This window comes from Canis aureus, chromosome 9 (genome assembly GCF_053574225.1).
Source record: "Canis aureus isolate CA01 chromosome 9, VMU_Caureus_v.1.0, whole genome shotgun sequence".
Classification (NCBI taxonomy): domain Eukaryota; kingdom Metazoa; phylum Chordata; class Mammalia; order Carnivora; family Canidae; genus Canis; species Canis aureus.
Window position 1 is genome coordinate 73,824,860 of NC_135619.1, and position 12,325 is coordinate 73,837,184.

The following is a 12,325-nucleotide window of genomic DNA, read 5'->3' on the forward strand; positions in this document are numbered from 1 at the left end:
GCGGTCGGGGCCCCGGGAGCCCCCCCAGTAGGCTGACCGCGGTCGGGGCCCTGGGAGCCCCCCCAGTAGGCTGACCGCGGTCGGGCCCCGGGAGCCCCCCCCCAGGCTGACCACCGCCGGGGTCCCGGGAGCCCCCCCTCTAGGCTGACCACCGTCTGGGCCCCGGGAGCCCCCCCCCCCAGGCTGACCGCGGTCAGGGCCCCGGGAGCCCCCCCCCAGGCTGACCACCGCCGGGGTCCCGGGAGCTCCCCCCTCTAGGCTGACCACCGTCTGGGCCCCGGGAGCCCCCCCCCCAGGCTGACCACCGCCGGGGTCCCGGGAGCCCCCCCACAGGCTGACCCCGGTCGGGGCCCCGGGAGCCCCCTCTAGGCTGAGTTCCCAGGGAACCGGTGAATGGGCGCGCGCAGCCATTTATGAGCACGTGCTGTGTGCCAGGCTCTTGCTGAACATAATGATTTCACTTCATTTTCACCGCTGCTCACGCGGTAGGAATTCTGCCCCCCAATTCAAAGGTTAGGAAACTGAGGCTCATGAGGAGGTGGCCCCCAAGTGAGCAGCAGCCAGAAGGGAAACCGGGAGTTTCCCCTACTTTTCTGCAGACATTTGTGGCGGATTGGGCCCCAGCTACTCCAGCCTCTCCACAAAAGTTCCAAGATTTGGGGTACCACCATCAAGGCCACGCTGAGACCGGACCACATACGTCACCCGAAGCACTGCCCCACCTAGGCGGGTGCGGTCTCATAAGCCCCACTGGCCTCGGGGTCCGTGGTGACCACCAGATTTAAAGAAACTAGGTCATGGGCCGGGGGTCTGGGATCCACCTGCCTCACCTCAGCTTTCCCGTGCCGACCCCTCTGGGCCCCTGTTGCCCTGCATTTTTCCTCGCTTTCCCATTCTGGGCTCTCCGAGTAGGATGAGGGGGGTGACAAGCTGAATGGAGATCCTGGGGTGCACCTTTGACCGCTTGGAGCCCCCAGGCCCTGGGAGACATCCTAGGGAAGTGGCGCCCCAGCCGAACCACCTGGGACTCAAGGCGTGAGCCTCCTTGCTTCCTCGTTCTCATTCTTCCGGGGCTGGGGTTCCATCTCCATGGCCACCAATGGAATGAGGATGTGGGGGCACCGGTTGGGGGTGCAGGGTGTGCAGCTGGCCTCGGGGCAGGTCTCCACCTCTCCTGGCCCTCCTCACTGGGGTTCCTAAAGGCATATTTCTAAAAGTCACGTCTGACCCTATTTCTCCACCACTTAGAAGTTTCCTGTGCACGTGGATTAGCCAGAAAGACCAGGTTGGGCAGAGACCCAGCATTCCGGGCTGAGCAACAGCTGGCGCAAAGGTCTGGGCGTGACCAGGGCAGGCCTCGGAGGTCACCTGGGGCCGCCGGGCCTCGAGGGCTGAGGCAAGGAGCTGGGCTTTGTCCTGAGGATCTGGAAGTGGAGGCGGAAGGGTTTGGAAGTGCGTTGGTTAGTGAAGTATTTCAGGCACAAAAGTAATCGTGATGAACGCCTGGGGCCAGGGGCCAGTTTAAGAAGTAACAGGCGGATAAATCTGAAGGCCCCTGTGACTGCCCTGCCCCAGCCCAGCCCTGGGTCTTGCCCACAGTGGCAGCTGACGTTGCGACACTGGCTGGCTGTCACGGCACCTGCAGCTTGCTCTCTCCCCCAAGGTTACTTTTATTTTCTTTTTTCTTTTTTTAATTTTTATTTATTTATGATAGTCACAGAGAGAGAGAGAGAGAAGCAGAGACATAGGCAGAGGGAGAAGCAGGCTCCATGCACCGGGAGCCCGACGTGGGATTCGATCCCGGGTCTCCAGGATCACACCTTGGGCCAAAGGCAGGCGCTAAACTGCTGCGCCACCCAGGGATCCCCCAAGGTTACTTTTAGACTCCCCCTCAGGGGTACATGCCACTCTGGGTCACGCTGGGGCGCTGAGGCGTCTTCTGCTGGTGGGAGCTGCACCCCTGTGTCTGGGCACACGCGTGGTCTCCCAGTACTGCTGGCTTTGAACATCCTGCCCGTGCCTACCTGGGGCCATGCTGGGGCCCAGACCCAGGGAAGGTGTAACCCTCCACAGCTGCTGCTTATGGCAGACTGCTTTGGGCACAGTGTGAACAGGGTGCAAAGGGCCAGCTTCTCTCAGGAAGGAAAGATGGACTTGGAGGGGGTGAAGGGTGGCTGGGGCAGGGAGGAGGGGGCAGAGGATGGAGAGACCAAAGAGGCCTGGGGTGGGGGGGACTGCCCTGTCCCAGATGCCCTCACGGACAGGGAGTGCCAACCAGCACAATCTTCTTGGTGTGAGGTTTGACTTTTGACCCTGTTATGTTCCCTCTGAAACCCAACCCAAAACCCACTCCTCTCTCCCGGGAGAGCTTTTCCCAGAAGGCATCTGGGTGTGCCAGGGTAGGGAGGTAGAGTCAGGCAGGGCCTTGGAGCATGGGGCAGGGTGTGTGACACAGGTAGAGGGAGGGGGTTAGGGAGCTTCCTGGGAGAGGAGGCTGGTGCCAGACATGCTGGGTTCTAATCAGCTACTTGCCAGCTGTGGGACTTAGGCTGAGGAACTCCACCTCAGACCTGTCTGAGCTCCAGGTCTCTTATCTGTGAAGTGAATCAGGTGGACTTTCAGATCTGAAAAGGAAAGTGTTCCAGCGGGCAGGATTCCAAGGCCAGTATGGGAAACGGCCGGGACCAGGAAAGAGGATGGGGACATCCGACCCCCTGCATCCAGGTCACCTGGGCCCTGTACTTCACCGGGCTGTGCTGGGCCAATGCCCACCTGCCCTCCAAGGGCCTGTTCCATGGGTGCTTTCTCCTTCCCCTCCGGCTTCTCCCCTGGATGGCTGGGCTTGTCCCCACCTGCACTTGGGTTCAAGCTCTCCCACACAACTCTCCTTGCCATCCAACCGGTCTTTCAGGGCTCAGCTTCAGATGCCAATATGGACCAAAGACGAGATAAAACCAAGTGAGGCCAAGTGATATCCTGGGAACCAAAGAGCCCAACATGCACAGTGCAGGAGCCACACTCAGAACGTGTAAACATCTCCTGCAAGCCGGTGAGAAGGATTAGCCCAGGAGGAAAATGGGCGAGGGGTATGAACAGGCAATTACACGATAGCCAATAACCACACGGAGGTATTCAGCTTTGTAAGAAATCAGCAAACAAAAAAAAAAAAAAAAAGAAATCAGCAAACGTACCAACCTCTTTGATTGCCTACTGGCAAACCCTTAGGCGGCAGTGACAGCCTGCGCTGGCAGGGGTAGGAATCAGGCCCTCACTCCCAGGCAGAGCTGGGCAGGGCACCTCCGAGGGCCCCACCGGCAGGGGCAAGGCTATGCGCTTGGGGCCAGCAATTGAGGGGGTAGGTATCTCATCCTAGATAAGTACTTGGCCGCATGCCAACAAGCTCCACGTATAATAATCACTACTGTGGGTTTTGTTCACGTGCTTACTTCTTTAAAGTTTTATGAAAGAATTTAGCTTTAATTTCATATTTTATGTCTATTTCAGAGTTAAACCTTGGAAGAGAATACAAGTCAGGGACACCTGGGTGGCTCAGGGGTTGAGTGTCTGCCATGGCCCAGGGCGTGATCCTAGAGACCTAGGATCGAGTCCTGCATCGGGCTCCCTGCATGGAGCCTGCTTCTCCCTCTGCCTGTGTCTCTGCCTCTCTCTCTGTGTCTCTCAGAAATAAATAAAATAATTTTTAAAAAAGAGAGAATACAAGTGAGTACAAGTAACAAGGAGGTGGGGCGCCCACTGCGTTTATAACAATGAGAACCTGGAAACCATCTAGGTAACTGTCCCAAGTGGAACGGCTAAAATAATCACGATTTGCCCCTCCCACCTCTGGTTTTTGCCGCGCAGCAGCTGGTCCCTGCACCTCTGCTGGGCTCGTGGAGAGGGCTGTGTGGGCCTGAAGCCTAGAGACCAACTAACTCCCTCATATGCTTGAAACTTCACTATTCCCCATCCACCCACAGTGAGACAGTTCCCGTGGCATCTCTGGGTCCTTGTAGGATCTCTGGATTGTGCCGTGCTGGATCTTGGGATTTCTCATTAAATGACATGGTAAATTCTCGTTTTGGCATAGGCCAGTTGGAGTAGTTAAGGTACCTTTCTTTTGTTGTTGTTGGTTTATCAGTACTCTCTACCTCCAACGTGGGGCTTGAACTCATGACCCTGAGGTCAAGAGTTACATGCTCCACCGACTGAGCCAGCCAGGCACCCCAAGGTAAGTTTTTAAAGAGGTAGTTTCCATTGGCAAAATGCTGTCTCACAGCCATCATATCACTGACTTGCCCGGTAAGGTAGGTTGGGTTGTCAGCTCACGTTACAGGTAGAGAATCTGAGGCTCTGCCCACAGAGGTGGAACCAATAAGCTTCATCTTGTCCCAGAAAGGGAAGGCTTTGGTTTCCTGAGTTCCAAGCCCCCTCGGGCTTTCAGACTCCTTTATGAGAGCTGATGAAAGCTGTGGCCCCTCCTCCTAGAAGTCTCTCCCACTCACAGAAGGGAGGCCTCAGATGCAGGTTGGAGGTGCCGAGTCAGGGCCCCCCAGCCCTGGCCGGGGGAGCCGGGCAGTCAGCCAGCTCTTCTAAGCAGCTCCACTCATTAATTTATCCAGCAAATGGGCCCTTAGAGCCTGTTCTGAGGACCAGAGGTGAGTGAGCAGGAGAAGCTTCTGGAAGAACGAGGTTACCTGAGGTGAGGACGGCTCAGCAGCCCTTTGCATCATCAGTCAAGGCCCTTAGGCTCTGTCTTCAAACACTCTGCCCCCCACCAGGCTGCACAGCTCCATCCCACCCCCATTCTCAAGGCTTCCTTTTCAGCTCCAGCCTCCTCCAGCTGAGAGGGATCCTGTCAAAGCCATGTCAGCTGGGGCCCTCTTCTGCTCAGAGCCTCTCAGCTTAAAGACGCCTCATCTCAGACTAAAACCCCTGTTCTGCCTCAAGGCCAGAGCCCCTCACATTCCACCAGGAGCCTTGGCCATCAGTGCTCAGGGCCCCAGGGCACTGCTCCTGCCGTTCTCTCTGACCTGGACAGCCAGTCCCCAGAAGTCTACATGGCCTCATTTCAGGAGCACCCTACCTCGCTGACCTGCACGCCTGGGGGTTTCTCCCCCATCAGACAACGGGGAGGGGCCCACTTGCCCCTGCAGGAGGATGCTAGGTGCCCCATAAATGCTGATGACTAAGTGGAAAGGGAGTTAGGTGGGTGGGTGTGGTCAGAGCACCCCGGGGTGGGAGCCCAGCAGGCCTGGTTAGCTGTGGGGAGTGTGGGCAGGTCCTGATGCCTGAGGTGCCCACTCCTGAGGGCTGGGAGCAGGAAGGACGTGATTCATCTGGGCTGCCCCAGAGTCCTCGCCCCTAGGAAGCCCTACACACAGGCAGATTTCAGCAGAGGCCCAGCCCCAGTGCAGACTGACAGACACAGACCTGGCTCCTCAGGTGGAGGCCAGCTCCGGCTGCCCTGGGCCGGGCAGGAGGGGGGCTGGCAAGCTCAGAGGCCGTGGCAAGGTGGAAGGCTGAGCTTGCCCCCTCCCCACCAGCACCAAGGGCACAGTACAGCCGCCTGGCTGTGTGACCTTGAGCGTGTCTGTGCCCCCTAAAGCCAAGAGGTATCTGGCTAGGCCGCCGGGCTGCGGCAGCACACCGAGGCTGGACGCCCAGCACCCAGAGCCAAGGGGACAAGCACAGCCAAGGTGGGCCCGGGCAAGGACAGCCCCCCATTGTCTGAGCCTCCTGCCTTATATTCCACTAACCCATCGTGGGTAAAGAGTTGTGGCTTGCAGTGAAGTGAGGCAGGAGGGGCCACTGAGGTCGGAGGGCCAGGCCTGGCCCAGGTCCCACAGCTCTCTCTTGTAACAGTGGCTCCTGTGTGCAGCTGAGCGTGGGGACACTCCCCCTCCCAAGGCCCCCCAGCCGTGGGAGCCCGGATCCCTGCGTCCGGAGAAACCCCGCTCTGCTCTCCCGGTGGTGACTCGCGGGGAAACAAGGTCGGGGAGGCGGCACCACTCGGCAAGGGGCCAAAGCAGGGGTCTGGAGGGACGGTGGGTGACGTTGACTCGGTTTGACGCACCATCGGGCGCAGGGCTTGGAAAGTTGGGTCCCTTTACCGGACCCCGCCCCGCGGCCCTGGGAAGGGGGCCAGGCACCAGCGGGAGCCCGTGTGTGGCTCGGCCTCAGTTTCCCGTGGGCGCCGGGACCGAGCCTGCAGGCGCGCGGTCCCGCCCCACCAGCCCAGCGCGGGCCGACACCGTCCCCTGGCGGCCGCGCGCGACTTCGCAGCCTGCGGAGGGGCCCGGCCCGGCGAGGGTGCGGGGCCAGGTGGCCCGGGCAAGGACCTCGGAGCGCCCTCACCCGGCGGCGGGGCCCGCGCGCTTGCGTCTCCGCAGTCCTCTGGGGCCGCGTCTCCGCTGGGAAACCGCCGCGATCCCGCCCACGGTGCGCCTGCGGCTCTCGGAAGCCGCCGGCCCGGGCTCTCCGGCCCCGCCCCCTCCGCCCGCCCCGCCCCGCCCACCGGCTGCCCCGACCAGCCAATCGGAAGTCTCGGGGCGCGGAGGGCGGGGCGGACTGTCCGGCGGGGCGGGGCGAGAAGCCGGCTGGGGGCGGGGCCTCCTCTCCCCGCGCCTCCCCCGCCCGGGAGCCCTCGGACCTCCGGCCGCAGCGTGGGGAGGGCGGCTCTCCCGGAGCGGAAGAGGCCGAGGGCGCTTCAGTTTCCGGGTGTGGGAGGTGGGGCCGAGGGTTGCCCCCTGCCCCCACGGGAGACGGCTCGAGGCCGCCCGACGCGCCTCTGCACCCCTGCAGGCTGCAGGGGCCTCTGCACCCCGGGCCAGCCCTTGGCACAGCCCCCTGCCCCGCAGCCAGCACACCTTCGCACTGTGTCGCCCACCCGCCGGCGGCCTCAATGCGTCTTCCAGCGGCTTCCCTGATTCTGGCCACTGTCTTTTCCTCCGCCTCTCCAGGTGCACTTTAAAAAAAAAAATATTTATTTATGCGTGAGAGATACAGAGAGGCAGAGACACAGGCAGAAGGAGAAGCAGGCTGCCTGCGGGGGGGCCCGATGTGGGACTCGATCCCAGGATCCGGGAATCTCCACCTGGGCTGAAGGCAGATGCTCAACCACTGGAGCCACCCAGGAGTCCCCGCAGGTGCACTTTTATGAGCCTCTCGAGTGCCAGCCTGGCCGAGGGTCCCAGATGCAGACACCGAGCCCAGAGTGGTCTGAGGAACGAGCTGGTCACAGGCACACAGCTGGGAAGTGGCTCCCAGGAACCCAGCCATCGGTTGTGACCTGCTGCTGGGCCACCTCTCATGTTAACTGTGTCCCAAGCCTGTCCTCTGCCCCCACACGCCTGGGGTAGCCGGCTGAGGGTATAGGGCTAATGGGATGGGGAGATCAAGGGTCCCCAGAAAGCCTTCCCTTCCTCTGCCTACCTTGCCCAATGGGGAGCTATGGTCCTTGAGGGTGGGGAGGACCTTACCAAGTGTCATCAAAGTCCTAGGCTCTTCTTGATGCCCACCGTGGAGGGAACACAGGACTGGACTGGTGAGGAGACAGGTCAGTAAGGCCTGGGAGGGCCTTCCTGGGCCCAAGAAGGGGGGTGATTGGGAGAATTGCCCACCTTCAAGAGTGATGGCCAGGGAGTGAGGGAGGAGAGTGGACTGCAGTTATGGCAGTGAACCCCGAAAGACAAGACTTGTACAGGCGCATCAGCTGTCTACTGCTGTGTAACAAACAACCCCACAACAGCGGTTTAAAACAGCAATGATTCCTTATTTCTCACAATTCTCTGGACTGACTGGTTGGTTCTTTTGCTTTATGTGACATCTGCTGAACTCAGGTATATAGCTACGGTTAGCTGGAGGCTCAACGGGGGCTAAACATGCATGGTAGCTTCACCTACGAGGCTGCAGTTGATGTGAGCTGTCAGCTGGGAGCTCAGCTGGCTGCCAGGACCGGCTGTCATCCCAGATTCTTTGGCTGTCCTCTGCTCGGCCTCTCCATGTGGCTAACCTGGCCTTCCTCACAGCATGCCAGCCAGCTTCCACTGAGAACAAGCCCCAGTATGCCTATCAAACCTCTACTTCCATCACTGTTGCTCCCGTTTCTTTGGCCAGAACAAGGGATGCAGCCAAGCCCAGAGCCAACGTGGACTGAGGCTTTGCAAGCACATGACTACCAGGAAGCATGGTTCATGGGGTCCACCCATGTGGCAGCTTACCCAGTGGGAAGGCAATGGAGACAGAGGAGATGGTGAACCACCAGAATAACCAAGGAGGGCTTCTGGAGGAGGAAGGGCTTGACCAAAGAGAGGCAGGAGCTCTGTTCAACTCCCTGCTCCTGTCCTGTGGCCCAGAGACACTGGAGGATAACCAACCACTATGTAAAGGTATTAACTGGGAAATTTGCTGATTGGAGCTAGTGCTCTGTGGACAACAAAAGCAGGACGATGCAATAGTGTGACAGGACCTGGTGGGTGGGGCAGGTGCTATAGAGGAGGCAGCCAGGAAGGACTCCTCTCTTCTCCCTCTTTTTTCTTTTTTTTTTTAAGATTTTATTTGTTCATGGGATACAGAGAGAGGCAGAGACATAGGCAGAGGAAGAGGCAGGCTCCCTGCAAGGGAGCCCGATGTGGGACTGGATTCCAGGACCCCAGGGATCACGCTCTGAGCCAAAGGCAGATGCTCAACCACTGAGCCACCCAGGCATCCTCAGCTCAGGTCTTGATCTCAGGGTTGTGAGTTCAAGCCCTGTGTTAGGCTCTATGCTGGGCAGGGAGCCTACTTAAGAAACAAACAAATAATTAAAACAAAAAACACTCATAAAAGAGACAAAAGTGGGGAGTAAAGGGGGGCAAAAGTGAGGTACCTAAGTGGGAGAAGAAAAGGCTGAGGAAGTGGAACTGTCAGGCCTGGGAAGTGGGGGCTGGAGGGAAAATTAGGTAAATTCAAGAATGAGCTTGGGAGATAATCTTTTTTTTTTTTTTTTTGCTTGGGAGATAATCTTCATGATTTTGGTGTTAGGCAAAAAGGCCTTAGATATTTTATATTTTTTCTGTAAAAGAAAAAAATTGATAAAATGGACTTTGTAAAAATTAAAAATATGTGCACCTCCAAAGACACCACTGATACCACAAACCGAGAGAGAGAATAGTTGCAAATCATAGGTCTATCCAGAATATATCAAGAACTCTTGGAACTTATTAAGACACATGACCCAATTTTTTTTTTAAGATTTTATTTTTAAGTTATCTCTACGCCCACCGTGGGGTTTAAACTCACAACCCCGAGATCAAGAGTCCCACGCTCCACTGACTGAGCCAGCCAGGTGGCCCATGACCCAATTTTTAAAAGGGAAAATGATTTGAAAGGACACTTCACTGAGGGAGATACACAGCTGACCAACAAGCGCAGGAGAAGATGCTGCAGCCATTAGGAAATGCGAGTTAAAGCCAGAATGAAACACCACCACACACCTATTAGAATGACTAACAATAAAAGGACTGACCACACCCACCGGTGACCAGGTTGTGGCAAGCTGGGACTCTCCCACATTGCAGGTGGGAACGTAAATGGTGTGGCCACTTTGGAAACAGTTTGGCAGTTTCTCACACGTACTATATGACACGGCAATGCTACTGCCCCGTATTTGCCCGAGAGAAATGAAAACTGAGGCCCACACACAGATCTGTACACGGACACTCACAGCAGCATCGTTCACGAGAGCAAGACATGGAAGCGCGTGTTCACACCGAATAGACCAATAATGTGTAGTAGAGCCACACGATGAAAAATTATCCGGCAAAAATTATCCTGCCTTCGGCTCAGGTCATGATCCCGGGATCCTGGGATAGAGCCCTGCCCTCGGGCTCCCTGCTCCCCCTGCTTGTGCTCTCTCTGTCAAATAAATAAATAAAAAATATTTTTTTAAAGATTTTATGTATTTATTCATGAGAGGCACAGAGAGAGAGAGAGGCAGAGACACAGGCAGAGGGAGAAGCAGGCTCCATGCCGGGAGCCCGACGTGGGACTCGATCCTGGGTCTCCAGGATCACGCCTCGGGCCAAAGGCAGGCGCTAAACCACTGAGCCACCCGGGGATCCCCAAATAAAATATTTTTTAAAAAGAAAAAGAAACTAAACACAAAAGACTACATAATATAAGGTTGCTCTTGAAGTGTAGGGAAGAGGCAAATCCATAGACTTGGCAAAGATCAGGTTAGTGGTTGCCTGAGGCTGGGGCTGGGAGCAGGGACTCCTGAGAGAGGCCCCAGGTAGACCAGACCACACCTGGGCGGTGCCCAGGCCGAGCAACTCCATCAGCTTACTGAGAAGCCGTGACTCGTGCCCTTCCAACGGGAAGTCGTGGTGCATAAATTATGCATCAGTGGGGGCACCTGGGGGGCTCAGGTGGTGAGGCGTCCAACTCAATCTCAGCTCAGGTCTTGATCTCAAGGACGTGAGTTTAAGCCCCAGGTTGAGCTCCACGCTGGGTGTGGAGCCTACTAAAAAGAATAACAATCATATATATTATGATACATATCATGATATATGTAAATATAGTTCTTTATTTTTAAAAAATTTATTTATCAATTAGAGAGTATGAGTGCCTGGAGGAGAAGCAGACTTCCCGCTGAGCAGGGAGCCCCAAGCGGGGCTGGATCCCAGGACCCTGGGATCGTGACCTGAGCTGAAGACAAGCAGCTTAAGGACTGAGCCACCCAGGCACCCTAATATATCAATATAGTTCTTAAAAAGAAAAAAGGATGGAGGCCTAGGCCTGGGGAGTGGTTGCAGCTAGCTGAGAGCCCCGCGGGGCCGGCAGCAGCCCGAGCCTTCCAGGTGTCTGCCCCAAACCCTTGGGGCCTGCGTATTTTGCAGTGCCACCTGCGGCCCTTAGGTCAGGAGTCCCTGCTAGGTAGGAAGGTGCCCTCTGAGTTGTTTACAGCAAACTCTCCTTGAGGAAATGAGGCCTGTCGTGAATGATAAGTGCTCCAAACCACAATAGGTTCGCCCCCCAAGTCGGCATTCTCCCAAACTGGGGAAATCCGTTTCCTTCCAATAATGAGCTCAGGGCCCAGGGGAGGCCCCCCACCCAGCTGCACAGGTGAAGCACACAATTAGTTCTGGACCAATAGAGACTCCTCTGTCGGGGTGGGGCCCAGCCTCCAGGCGCACACTTTGGGGAGGAAGATCCCTGGGAGCAGTAGGCGGCGTATGTGCCTGGGGGTTCGGCGGGACAACCTCCCCCAGTTCCTCTCCCTGTGGGGACAGGGTCCCACTGACTTGAGCCTGGAGCTACAGGGGAGGGGTCCCCGCAGGCCCCTGTGCGCAGACACCCACTGAAGAGTCGGTGCAAAGTCCTAGACCCCACAGAGGACACCCTTGGACTTGTGCAAGGAGCTGAGGTCCTCGCTGTGGGGGTTCCCTGAGAAAACGGGTGCTGGCAGGAAGGCACAGGCTGCCCAGGAGAAAAGCAGTGTGCGGGGAGAGCCTGGGACCTTCCCCCCCAAAACACACCCCCACTCCCATCTCCACACCATCCATCTCCCAGGCACCTTGTCAAAAGGGGTCCCTGTGAGGCTCAGCCCAGAGGCAGGACTGACTGCTCCCCCAGCCACCTCCTCCCTTCGGTTAGGGTTGAGCTTGGGATTCAGAGGACCAGCAGCTCAGACCTTGAACTTCATCCTCCAGCAGGCCTGGAGCTCTCCAGGTCCCCTCCAGGCAGCCCCATCACACCACCAGGGGATGTTGTTACACCAGTAGGTGCACAGGCCAGACCCCAGGACGTGATAATGTGAAGCCGCCACCAAGATCGTGTTCCTTATCTGCACACCCATGTGCATGGCAGCATTGTGCACAATTGGCAGAAGGTGGAAAAAAACAAGGGTCCATCAACAGGTGAATGGATAGGGGGCGCCTGGGTGGCTCAGTCGGTTAGGTGTCCAACTCTTGATTTCAGCTCAGGTCATGATCTCAGAGTCGTGAGATCGAGCTTCTAACCTGGCTCATGCACTGAGTGTGGAGCCTGCTTGATATTGAGAGTCCCTCTCCCTTTGCCCGTCCTCCAGCTTCTCTCCAGCAGATGACTAGATAAACAAAAACTATCCACACTATGGGCTATCACTCAGTTTTAAAAAGTTAGGACGTGCTGACACAGGCTGCAACCTGGATGAACCTCCAGGGCGTTATGCCAAGTGAAACAGTCACAGAAGGACACATACTGCCTGATTCCACTCACAGGAGATTCGTAGAGTCGTCAAACTCACAGAGAGAGCAGAATGAGGCGAGCCAGGGGCCGAGGGGAGGGGGACAGGGGAGTTCGTATT

The 12,325-nt window shown here is 57.2% G+C and overlaps 1 long non-coding RNA gene across 1 annotated transcript; it reads left to right on the forward strand.

Annotated features, from left to right (window-relative positions):
- Positions 1-231: 231 nt before the first annotated feature.
- Positions 232-3,694, forward strand: LOC144321183 (uncharacterized). The gene is made up of 5 exons (XR_013386944.1): positions 232-512; positions 600-1,035; positions 1,249-1,663; positions 2,912-3,049; positions 3,505-3,694. It is a non-coding gene; the product is annotated as an uncharacterized LOC144321183 (long non-coding RNA).
- The last annotated feature ends 8,631 nt before the right edge of the window (positions 3,695-12,325 follow it).